The 13,218-nt window shown below is 48.3% G+C and overlaps 1 long non-coding RNA gene across 1 annotated transcript; it reads right to left on the reverse strand.

The window, feature by feature from the left end:
* Window positions 1–2,504: 2,504 nt before the first annotated feature.
* Window positions 2,505–5,093, reverse strand: LOC146175338 (uncharacterized). The gene is made up of 3 exons (XR_014702221.1): window positions 4,237–5,093; window positions 3,312–3,436; window positions 2,505–2,620 (listed from the first exon to the last, which is right to left on the reverse strand). It is a non-coding gene; the product is annotated as an uncharacterized LOC146175338 (long non-coding RNA).
* Between the last annotated feature and the right edge of the window lie 8,125 nt (window positions 5,094–13,218).

The following is a 13,218-nucleotide window of genomic DNA, read 5'->3' on the forward strand; positions in this document are numbered from 1 at the left end:
CCTGATGTATTACCAGCAGCATGCAGCATGTATGTTAGTTACTGAAATATGGTTGCATAATTCTGGCAACCAGCTGTGCATGTATGTCATGGATTTCTCAACTACGCATTAACCCCGGGTAGACGCTTGGCCAGCGTCACGGCGCTTTAACCCGTCATTTGCTGGCTCCCTAATAAAGTTATACATACATACATACATACATACATACATACATACATACATACATACATACATACATACATACATACATACATACATACATACATACATACATACATACATACATACATACATACATACATACATACATACATACATACATACATACATACATACATACATACATACAACAAACTACAAAAAAATAATGGTCTTTATAAATGCAGCCAGCTGCTCACAAGAAACACTGTAGCTTTTTTATGGGGAAGGTAGTGGGCGCCAAAGAAACTGCCCCTGTAAGGCGCCTAATTTGCCCCTATGTAATATCGGGGACAAAAGTGTGTGGACTACACAAACTGCAATCAAAGCACATAACTTTCACATCGACCAGGAAACTCGGACCATACTTGTCGATGTGAAAGTTGAACGTTAGTTCTTTCATGTGTGCAAGAGAAATAAGGTCACAATTCGTTTACATCGCGATTCTAGTCCAAAATCTCCAGACATACTGTCCAGAGACTTTTGCCCCCGCAGTATAAGCCACCACTTGGGTAAGAGATTAGTAAAAGAAGTGTATAAAAGGCATTAGTGCTGTTGGACAGCCATAGCTATAAAAATGGTATTGACATTGGAGTACTGCCTTAAGGCAGGGCCTAGGGCATTACAAAAGCAAGAGTTAGTGTCCGCTGGTCCTCATTTGAACGAACTAAAAAAAAAGGGGGGGGGGGAAGAAATCTACCTCAACTACATGTTTTGAGTGACACCAAGCCGCAGTTAGAATTAAAGATATCACACAGTTTTGTGGAAGATTTGGGAGCGCTTTGCTGCTTTCTTACAGGATTGGACAAAAGAGCTCACCATCTTCAGAAAGGCATGTTATATAGAAATGAAAATAGTGAATTTACTGCATCTGGCCACAACAACTTGCACACGGAGAGGAAGATGAACTGAAAACTTTATACATGAAGGTACGTATTTACAACAGGTGAAACAATGACCATGATCTATGCCGAAGAGGAAAGAGATCAAAATCTAGCTCAGAACGAGTTCTCCAGGCCGCGGGGCCGTTTCATTAACTTCGGGACTCCGCCCACATTTCTCATCCCCAATGACAACGAACTCACACGACTGGCTAACAAACATTTTGGCGTGTCCTTCCACTTTCATAAGGTTCTTCACCCTCTCCCTAATACAAGCAATGCAAAAGGGACAACAAATTCGTTTCACAACAAACGGAATTTAGAGAATGGACCTCGAAATGATTGGCTGACTAGGTCACATGCCAAACTCTCTCCCCTAGGAAATAAAAAAAAAGAAAAAAAAATTAGAACCCATCAAAATGGTGTCCGACGTGCACAACCATTGCCCAAAGCTTTCACCCTTGGCGGCTCCTTTTACAGGGCAATTATTGCAATTATTGGCGTCCGAGTCAGCACCATTGCGGACCACATCAGAAGAGCCAACCCACATCCTCCCGCTCCGCATCATACCGTCGCTGTTACACACTTGCCCTTTTTCAACGCCGCCATCTCCCACCATTGTTGACATCCAGGGTTGGAATCCTCAACGAGACCCCACTCAGCGCGCCTGCACTGAATAATTGTCACTTTTATGGGCTCCCCAACAAGGAAAAGGGCCTTACACCCTTCAACCTGACAGTGTTTTTTCTTTGAACGATAAGCAGTTCTTCCAAAAGAGGTGCTCGTTTCAAAGCTGTGCTGCCTCCGGGTGATGGGTCCAGTCAGCGTACTACGGACCCCTTAGTACGCTTAGTACTAAGGACCCCTTAGTTGTATACTGTTCGTAAAGCTCCTTAAATAAAAATGAGCCCCCTACATGACACAGCAACGAGAACAAACTGCCTGTCCCGCGTCTTCGAGTGCGACAGCAAAGTCCTCGGAAGAGGGGACTTCTTTCCCTCTCTGCCTACGTTTCCCTTAAGCACTGTATCTGCTGTAGCTGCCTCTCTCTGCGCGTCTCTCCGCCTCCTGTCCGAGAGCAAGTGGGAGACGGCCGCAGCTGGGCATTGAACAGGTGACCCAAAAAGAGCAGACTAATAATGGTGCCTAGCATACCCACCGATCCCTTACAGAAATCCCCAGACAACCATATCAGATCCAGGAGATGTCCATAAAATGTACCCCTCAAAATATTTAATATTCAGAGGATCTCCATAAATACCCACAATTGGTCCAGTGGATATTTCAGAGATGTCCCTATTGCCTCACAGTGGACGTCCACATGGACATTCATCATGATGTCTAGAAGACGTTGCCAAATCAGCCTCTGGACATTGCATGAACATTGCCAAGATGTACAAGCATGCACTTTTAGCAGAGCTAGGGATAGCTGTTGAGCAAAACACATAGCGTGAATTATAGTTTTATTCACAAAAAGACTGCAAGCTTTCAAACACCTTCTCCTCTTCATGGGTTTCAGTTTGCGTCCGTGCTTGTGCCTCCTGGAAAATAGGAAAGATGAAGTGAACAATAAAGTGGGGCATTAAGAAATTGACAGGTAGCAGAAAACAGTCACAAAAAAACGCCGCATGCACAAAACAAACTTGTCTGAAAGCTGGCAACAGAACTTACAGCTATATAACAGTGAAAAAAAAAATTGATGTAAAACCTTTACGTGCAAATAAAATAAGCCTATTAACATGCCCGTAGTTCCACCGTGTCCGTAGTTAAAGGAATGTAAAAATTTCACAACCTGTTGTCTCTGTAACAAGGATAGTTAACAATTTGTGTTCACTTCTTTTTCAGTTAAGGTTGGAAGTTGTTTTAGTGTAAGCTGCACTATTCAGGCTGCATCTTCAGATTTCACCTCGCTGGGACTGAATGACTTCAACGTAATTAAGCATAGGTGTCCACTAAAAAGTGAGACATACTGTGCCTTCCTTTCCCCAAAAACCAACAAAAAAACTTAAAAAAAAATAGCGGAATGAAAAGGTGGTGTTAAGGCACTCTCGCATCTACTTTTAATGAGAATCTTGAGCACCCCCCTAATTCGAACCGTGTACAGCCTTGGTAAACCATGAAAAATCACGCTTGAGCTTTCGCTCATTTAAATTTGTTCAAGCCATGCTTAAACAGGCATCTATCTGGTATGTACACACAGTTTTGTACAAAATAGTGGCTAAATTTTCATACCTTGTTTTGCAAGCCTTTCCTGTTGCTGTTTAAGAATGTATGGAGCATATGTTGGAACCATTTATTTATAACTGCTTGCACATCATCCACTGTTGCAACATACCACATGTTTGACCTTGCAGCCACTGAAACAAATGCAGCAGTATAGTAGCTGTGGTTCATTATTAAAATACCAAAAAGAAGGAAAAATTGTTGCCAGCCGTTGCAGTTGCTATTTAATAACTTAAGCACCTGAGTACTGAGCTGCAGCCAGTGGAATTAAAGGAGCAGGGAGAGGAAAACAAGGACAAGTAGAGCGTAATGACAGCAAGAATGGAAAAGAGTTTCATACACTCTTCATAATATCCAGAAAGATATACAGTGTGAACAAGCTGGCACCGCACGCACGGCAAGACAAATTCCCTGAAGTGATCTAATAAGAGCCAGCCTAGCTTTTCACAAAAAAAACTTGAACAAAAAATGGCAAAGCAGCAACCCATTCTGCGATGAAGGCATGCAAAAAGTGATGTTAAAAAAAATTATATAGCTGGGAGGTCGCGGCCTTCTGCATAATGTTCTCTTCTATATTCACTCCCGCAAAATGCCCTTTATGTCAATATCAGCAATGTCGCTCGCACATTTGCTAGGCGACGCATGCAAAATGGCTCGCCGCTTAAAGAAAAAGCTAGAGGTTCCGATGACGCAGGTGATCCTTGCGTGGCAGAAATAAACTCTGGGTCAAACATGACAGAGGTGGGCTCCGGGCTGTCATTGCGGGCTAGCTTTCCAGCTACCATTTCTGGTTTATGCACTTCTGCACACTCGTCGGGTTCACCAAGAGCAGAAAACGTGGCACGAGTATTCCTCGCAGCTGCCCATGTCTTCGCTCTTGCTTTAGGCATAGCAGAAAAAGTCGTGCTCTTAGGTGAGGCTGAAACGTACGTACCTTTGAAGAAACGCACTCCACGAACAAGGCAATGCACAGGGCGATTAACAACTTGAAATGACTGCTGCTGTCAACTTCGTCAGCGAAGATGTGGCCATGTGACGCGCGTGCGACGATATGCGGCTGCCAGCAACTCTGAGAGCGGTTGATGCGATGTGACGACGCCACTCGACCGCTGACCTTTGAAGATACGCACTCCACGAACAAGGCAATGCACAGGGCGATTAACAACTTGAAATGACTGCTGCTGTCAACTTCGTCAGCGAAGATGTGGCCATGTGACGCGCGTGCGACGATATGCGGCTGCCAGCAACTCTGAGAGCGGTTGATGCGATGTGACGACGCCACTCGACCGCTGACCTTTGAAGAAACGCACTCCACGAACAAGGCAATGCACAGGGCGATTAACAACTTGAAATGACTGCTGCTGTCAACTTCGTCAGCGAAGATGTGGCCATGTGACGCGCGTGCGACGATATGCGGCTGCCAGCAACTCTGAGAGCGGTTGATGCGATGTGACGACGCCACTCGACCGCTGACCTTTGAAGAAACGCACTCCACGAACAAGGCAATGCACAGGGCGATTAACAACTTGAAATGACTGCTGCTGTCAACTTCGTCAGCGAAGATGTGGCCATGTGACGCGCGTGCGACGATATGCGGCTGCCAGCAACTCTGAGAGCGGTTGATGCGATGTGACGACGCCACTCGACCGCTGAGTGTATTGAAATAGGCATGCACTACGGCATGAGCCATCTGTGGACACACGGCCGCGTCTTCTCGCTCGCAGGGAAAACACGTGCATTGTGTTATTGTGTTGTGGTGGCTGCGCAGCGGAGGCAGGGAAGGGAACGAGACGAACGCCGCTGACGCCATCAAAGAAAAAAAAAAAGGCGTGCTACTCCGCGCTAATTTTGTGGTAGAGTTGCCGAAGATATCATGAAAGTGACAGCGCGTCGCCCAATAAACGCATTATTCATGTTCATAACAAATGTTTCATACAACAAGCCTGCCACAAAGGATGCACTATTTCTTGATCGCGAATGTAGGCATGCGAGTCTCTCCAACGTTCTCCTCAACCTCTCCGGCACGAGCAACGAGCTGCCCACGTTTTTATCATGCACTACGGCATGAGTCATCTGCGGACCGCGTCTTCTCGCTCGCGGGGGGGGAGGCAGAGAAGGGACAACAGGGTCTTGAAGATGAAATTGAGGGGCTTTACTTGAAGACACTGTCTGCCTTTCCACTTAGTCCGAATCAAAATTTAAAGCAGAAATCTGCTGAACTATGCATGTCCACTGAAAGTCACATTATAACATCGAAGTTATGTACACTGTGTGATATCTTCACGACCACACAAAGGTAAGGTCATGAGGATATCCACTAAAAGATGATCTTTTAATAATGGATGCATGGACATCTCATGGGTGTACACAAATGACGTTTGATATTGAGACCTTTTGTGAAGATCCTATGGATATTGCTGGTTGTGTGGGTCATTAAAGAAATGAAAGAAACACATCAGATAACGCTACAATGTTTCTAAGTGCAAAGTCGACAACTCCAAGTCATATAAATATACGTATATCTCCGCACATTAACTAGACAGAAACAGTGCAGAGTAAACTAATAATTCAGTGTCTAGCAACACTATTAAAAGGGGATAAAGGCCAAGGGGGGCTACGATTATTAGTACCGTTTTGCCTTTAAACTACAATAACATACTTGTTGCAAGCTCAAAATCGATTCACACCTGTCCCACCCACAGCAACGGAACACACATCTGACTCAAGTCTGCAGAGAAAGAGCAAGCTAGACTATTACAGACTTGGTTGTTTGTCTGGCATTTCTGATGGTGAAGAATCTGACTTGTCAGTAGCATGTATATGAATAAGAATCCTATGACAGTAAATGCATCAAATTTTCTGGAGTGGCTTTTCTTTGCTGACCACATATGAGGTGAGCTATAATTTATCCAACTTGGCCTAGGTTTATTCTATGAATAACAAAGCTATAGCAGGTACACAGTCGTCCACTCAGGCTGAACATGCGAGTGCGTGGCAAGCACTTTTTGAGATGCCACTGCATCCATCGCAGCCGCACACCGTAGCGAAGAGGCAGACAGCGTGAAGTACCAGCCTCTAGTCCCTCTACCACCACTAGGGTCCCAAACTAGGGACCCCTTATTTTTGTCAGGACAGGCCCCCTCAGTGTCAGCTAGTGAGTAACCTCCTGTATTTGTATCTGATGGAAATGTTTTCCACCACCACCCACAATACGCAGCTGCGCATCATAGCAGATGTGAAGCAACAGCTCCTGGTCCTTCTACGCATAAGCCACTTTGCTTTGATGCATGCCTGCGCACCATAGTAAAGAGGCAGACGACATGACGCAGCAGCTCATGGTACCTTTACACATGAGCCCCCCCATTGTACTTCGATACGCACCATAGCAAATATACAGACTACGCCACACAGCAGCTCCTGGTTCCTCTATGCATAAGCCATTTTGCCTCAATACGCACCTGCGTACCTGAGCGAAGAGGCAGACGTGAAGCTGCAGCTCCTGAGCCCTCCATGCACAAGCCACTTAGCATCAATGCACGGCTGTGCACTGTAGTAAAGAGGCGAAGAACGTTAAGCAGCAGCTCCTAGTCCCTCTACACATCAGCCATTTTGCCTCGATGCGCATCTGCACACCGTAACAAACAGCCAGATGTGACAAAGAAGCTCCTGGTTTCTCTACACATAAACCACTTTGCCTCAATGCACGTCTGCACACCGGAGCAAAGAGGCAGATGACGTGAAGCTGGAGCGGTTGGTCCCTCTACGCACAAGCCACTTAGCCTTGATGCATGGCTGTGACGGATGCATTGCTATTTTGCAAACTGCATGCCACACATTCCCATTCAAGCTAAGAGTGGACGACTGTGTAAACGTAAAATACTGGTTATTTACTTCAATGGACAATGACAAAAAGTAACATGGTGGACAATGTAAAAAGAATTTGCTGCATAAAGTTTGTTGAAACCAGTTCTACATCCTACATGTAAACAAGCTAAAACCTTAATGTCGAAGGGATGTCCTGTGTGTTTAAAATCATCACGCTCAAACAACTTCAACACTGACAATCATGATTCAATATTAATAATATAGATAATGATACAATACTCACTTTTAGCCATACCAAAGAAATGAGAATGCAAAGGGATGTTGCTGTTTTTTCCCCGTGGATGACAGTTTTCCATGCTCAAAGTGCTGCTTCCTGTTGGCCTACGAAATCGGCTACAGCAAATGGCATCTGAAAATTTTTTGGAAGCCTCATGCTAGTCTTCAACGAGAAAAGCATTGCCATACAGAAGCAGAACACAAATACTTTTACAACACACTAAAAGCACCAACTGCGGTGCTGTTTTTAGGATGACTAGGTACAGGTTTTGCTGTAGCAAGCCAAATGTTAGCCTTCAATAAGGAAAGCATTCCCATACAAAAACAGAACACAAAAACTTTTACAACACATTAAAAGCATCAATTGCACAAATGCTTGTAAGATGACCAGGTACAGGTTTCTGCTATAGCCCACATCATGTGACCAGCAGTTATCAGAAGCCTTGTATGTGAGCATGATGCCCTAGATTCAATTTATGGCTATCACTGTATTAACAAGCATGTGTTTAAAGCTACTTTAATATGATAATCTAAGAACATGGTAAGAGCTTTCAGTGCGAGACATAAGCTCAGTATTATGCACTAAAAGGTGCTGCATGGTTCTAGTGTAGCATTGGCATTATCTCGCTGTCAATAATGCAGTGAAGTTCCGAGGAGCCTTTGAATATCTGTAAGGACAAAGCAACAACAATTTTGTTTTCATCTCACTTTTGCTCAGCTTGGTTTTTATTTTTTGTTATGTTTTTAAGAGCCCGTGGCTTGCATGGCCTCCCACTATGCCAGTTTTGCATAAAAGAAGGTGTTGCAGGCACCAGAGCTCACAGCCCAACTGTATCGCGGCGGCGGTATGTCAAATTCGTGCCAGAACAGCGCAGAACAACGGGTCAAGAAACAGACAAGTGCTGATTTTATTTTTCTCTCATCTCCTTGTCCGGTTGTTCTGCGCGGTTCGGTCCCACATGCATAACCAACATGCGCAAGGTGCTGTCCTGGTTTGTCAAAGCTGAAGGAGAGTACTAAACCTTTAGTTATTTAGTAGCTACAGCCGTTCCTTCTAGAAACTGTAGTTGCCGTAAAGCTAAAGAGAGAAAGATCAGCGGCTGTCCATTAAAAAAAAATAGAAAAAAAAACTCGCGACGTTTTCACAAGTGTAGGCATGTCGCACGATAGGCTTGAGTGCAAAAGATTTCTCGTATAGTTTTTACAACTCAGCACGTTGCGCATGGTTAACAAATTAACTCCTTTAAAGCTCGGGCAGGCACTCCTTTATCAGAGACAGAGAAGTTGCGCGGCTTACTGGCGCAGCGTCCAGTAATGCCGAGAAAGATGGCCCTCAGACTTGAGGCTGCACTTTAGTAGTCGGCGCGGTGCCATCCTGTCAGTCTCGCCTAAAACACTCGACCGTTCGGCTGCTGTACAGAGCTGTTTCCTTACCCAAAAGCTCAGCACCATCGGTGCATCGAAAAGTTCCACTAAAGAAACAAAAGTTCGGTGAAATACTTACTTTGGAATCGGCGGGTGAACAAAGTGTGCCAGCCGCACCAAGCCACAGCAAAGACAATGCTAGCAGTGCATTACAGCCGTAGGTATTTGTAACTGCGCAGAAAATGCAGAACACGGAAACATGAAGGCATCTTCCATGACTAAACTTCAACCTGTCAGGTGGATTGGATTGGCTCATTTCAGATATTTTTGAGGATAGGTTCGGTTTCGTTCTTTTTGAGCTTGCTGCTTGCTGCGTCTATTCAGCCACTGATTAAAATTCCACCGAAGCATCATGATAGAAAAATGTTTAATGGTCATTTAACTTTTAATCAAAAATTTTTGAAGGAAGAATTCAACAATGGAACGAGCGGAAAATAAAAGAAAAACTGTTTAATGGAAAGCTTTCTATCGCATCGATTCGCTCTGGCATCATATAATGTAGATTTGACGACATTACTGATTTATACCCAGTTCAGACGAGCACGATGACTATAAACTATATCATAGCTGTGTAAAAGCGAATCCAGTGGCGGACGTACGGCGGCTGTCCGCTGGGCGAACGGATTCGACCATCCGCTTTCGTACGTACGCCGGAATACCGGCGGACGTCCGAAATCGGCCGCCGAGTTGCGGCCGAGTTCGGTTGTTCGTCAGACGTCAGTGGCCGTCTGGGATGCTGGCATGAGCACCGAAAGCCTGTGCGCGCGCGGGCAGATGACAACGGGAGCCCTCGGAGAGGGGAGCACTCCCCTGGCCCTCGGAAAGGTGACCTCACAACCGCAGTTGTGCGCTCAGGGACGGGTGCCCTGGGTCCAGCCCACCAATCGGGACGGACCAGCATATCTGACACCACCTGCACCTCAGCTACCTTTTCCGCCAATCCCAGTGAGGCCCGATCCTCGGTTTTATGGACCTGGGCCGACACAGAGTGTGCTGCAGAACCAGTATTATCCGACGCTCGCCCAGCAGTCCGGGTCCCAAGCCCACCAAATGGACGCCGGAATAGGCCGCGACCTCTACCACATAGTGGCCGAGATGGTCAGTCGCCACATGGCGCTACAGGTGCCCCGACCAGTGCAGTAGCAGGCCGCGGGCGGGCTCGCGTCCACCGGCGGAGAAAGGAGCAGCTGTGTTTTTCGGTGGGCTTCCTGAACCTACAGGGCACTCGGCGGGAGCAGAAATGGGCCGAGCTGTACCGCGCTTTGGACATGGAGCGGTTTTCGGTGTATGGAGTGGTGGAAACGCACCTAAGAGACTTGGAAGAACCACCCATCGATGCCGAGTGGTGCTGGTCGGGGTGCAACAGGGATGCCCACAGTCGTAAAGGAGGCGGGGTCGGAGTATTGTGGCGACGGGATCTCCAATGGAAACGCGTAGAAGAAGGCTGCAGGGAACACTTGTGGGTGGATGGTAAAGTGATGGGGCATCCCACTGTAGTGTGCGTGCTCTACTTGTCTCCGCAACATCTAGCCGAGAATTTACAGAATTGATGGACTGTGTGCGCCGGGATGTGCGTCGCCTAGCCGCCAGCAGGCAAGTAATAATCCTCGGCGACTTCAATGGCCACCTTAGCGAGCTGGACGGCCGCACAGACGGGCAACTTCTCCTGCAGCTGGCTGAGGAGTTCGACCTGACGGTCGCCAACCTTGAGCCACGATGTGAGGCAACATGGTGCGCGCGTGGTAGTTCAACAACTATGCGTTGGTTTCGACCAGCCTTATGCTTGCACTGCGGGAGATAGCTCGTCTTTGGCAGCTACCGCAAGAAAGATGGTGCCAGCTTGCGTACCCCCCATCGGGCTGACACGTACCTTCCATGCCAGGCGACTGAGCGAGTGGTCGACTAATTCGAGGCGTCCCCGGGGAGAATGGAGGCGCGGACCTACGACCAGTACATTTGGGGCTATGTGCGTTCAATGGACCGGCGGGATCCCCCGCTGCCCCCAATCATCGATGCGACGACAGGGCAGCCAGCTGAAAATCAGCAAGAGTACCTGACGGCATACTATGCCACCTTGTATGGACAAACGGTGGCATGTGAGGAGCCCGAAGAGGAGACCGTAACCTCGCCGATAGATGAGGGGACTCCGGAAGAGATGGAGCCGCGGTGGGAGATCTCCAGCAAGACCATGGAGCGCGCCCTCACTCGCATAAGTGCTCGTACAGCCCCGGGACCTGATGAGGTGCCGGCTCGTTTGGCCTCGGCCCGGAGTCAAGAGAACAGCTCGCTGGCCTCTTGACAGCTGTTATCAAGGGAGCACCAATCCCGGATGAATGGCGACGGGGGCGAGTCGTTCTCATTCCAAAGAATAGAGAAGTGACGGGAAACCTGCCGGACTTCCGCCCGATTACAGTCACCAGTGTCGTGTACCGACTCTTTGCCAGGATTCTAAAGGAGTGGCTCAGTGGCTGGGTGGAGGCTCGCGGTGTGCTCACCGAGCTGCAGAATGGCTTCCGGCCAGGCCGCCGGTTAGATGACAACTTATTTGTCATCACGCAGTGCGCAGGCATCGCGCGGAAGGAGGGGCGCTCGTTGTTGTGCTGTTTCATGGACGTCGAGAAAGCGTATGACAACGTGCCCCATGAGGCCTTGTTTGCGTGTCTGCTATCGCGCTGTCTCCCAAGGACACTCGTGTTGACCATCCGGCGCCTCTACAGGCGGAACTGCATCACTGTGTGCTTTGGTGATGTGCATTCAAAGCGCATAGTGGTGACGAAAGGCAGGGCTGCCCACTGTCGCCGCTCTTGTACCTGGTGTATGTGTCAAGCGTGGAGCGGTTGGTCTCTACCTTTTCTAGCTCGCTCAGTTCCAGCCTTTGTGTTTTATTTTGTTTTTGTGTCTCTTCACATTTTTTCGCTTTCTTCTGTTTTTGTTATTGCTTCCTATCTTGTAAATATTGTACAGTGAGTGCCTTCTTTTGTACAGCGCGTCTTCTCTCCTCTTTCTTCTTGAAATCGCGAGGGTTGCTCATTAGCAGTCCCGACGCGCGGCTTTTCGGTGTGTGTGTGGAAATGAAGTTGGGGCCGTTTGGGGACGGGGAGCATGGACGATGCCCCTTTCACCCAAGGCCGCCGTGGTTGCGAAGGTGCTCGGGACAGGTTCGCCGCGGAAAGTCGGCATCACCCTTTGGTGTGTGAGTGGCTGTGCGTGTGCGTGCCTGGGCGTGGAGGCGACGACGTCGCGCCATGTGTGTTTGCCGGCGTGTGCGGAGCGCGGTGGAAAGGAAGCCCCGCGCGGTCTTCCCATGTGCGCCTTGGATCGCCACGGAGTCACGGACTTTCAACGCCTGGGGCCCCTTCGGCGTGTTCGCTGCTCCTGCACCTAACCTGCACCACCACCGACCGAGATCTTTTGCAGCCAAGGATGAACGTTGGCCACCCAGAAGTCAACGAGCGGTGAGTCACCGCAGGCTCCCAGAGCTGCACCGACGAACTTTGAACTTCTCTACATAGTTGTGTTTGTACATAGTTGTGTTTGTACATAGTGGTGTTTGTACATAGTTGTTCTGTACATAGTTGTGTTTGTACATAGTTGTTCTGTACATAGTTGTGTTCTGTACATGATTGTGTTCTGTACATAGTCGTTACATAGCCTCCGCAACTTTGTACATTATTCTTCATGTCATCTTGTTCATTTTTTTTGTGCGCCTTGCTAATGTTTGTCTTTCTTGAGTGTCTGTCTTTTCGAGATCTTTCTTGCTGGAACTGAAGTGTAGTTGACTTGTTGCGTGAGGATAGCATTCTTTTCCTCATGCTGGGGACCTGCCGCGTGCTTTCACTGATGGGTAGGAGGGCAATTAAGGAGAGGAGGATGTGGGATTCGGGCTTGCTGCGGCTGCCCTTTGCGCGGCCGCCGCCCGCTTCCCAGTTGTTCTCCCCGTTCCCTTTCTCCCGCCTGAGGCGGCGGAGAGGGGCTCGAGCGACTTGTCACTGTCGTTCGGGCCACAGCTCCGCCCTGGCGTCCCAGTGACTGTTCTCATTGGCGCCTTTTGGCGGGAACACGGCACCGCTTCGACAGCCGCGCTCGCGCGACTGTCCGAGCGGAGCTCAGAGAGGGAGACTCCTCCGAGACATCGCAAGGTGCGTACGCTAATGTTTTTGTCTGCCGGCCTTTGTCCGCGCAGACCAGTGTGTACTCGAGTTCGTCTGCTCCGGGTCTTACCTGAGAGCGAAGCTCGAGCCTGTCGATGGTGATCCAACGATCCGCGACAGGCGTACCTTGCGGTGGTTGCCCACACTCTCTCAAAGGAACCCTTTGGTCACTGCGAGAGAGATCACAGCACGCCCTTGCGTGCTTGCGGCGCGCACTCCGTGTCACTTCGTGCGCGCAG

The sequence above is a fragment of the Amblyomma maculatum genome, chromosome 11, assembly GCF_055883805.1.
Source record: "Amblyomma maculatum isolate TAMU_Amacu chromosome 11, ASM5588380v1, whole genome shotgun sequence".
NCBI lineage: Eukaryota > Metazoa > Arthropoda > Arachnida > Ixodida > Ixodidae > Amblyomma > Amblyomma maculatum.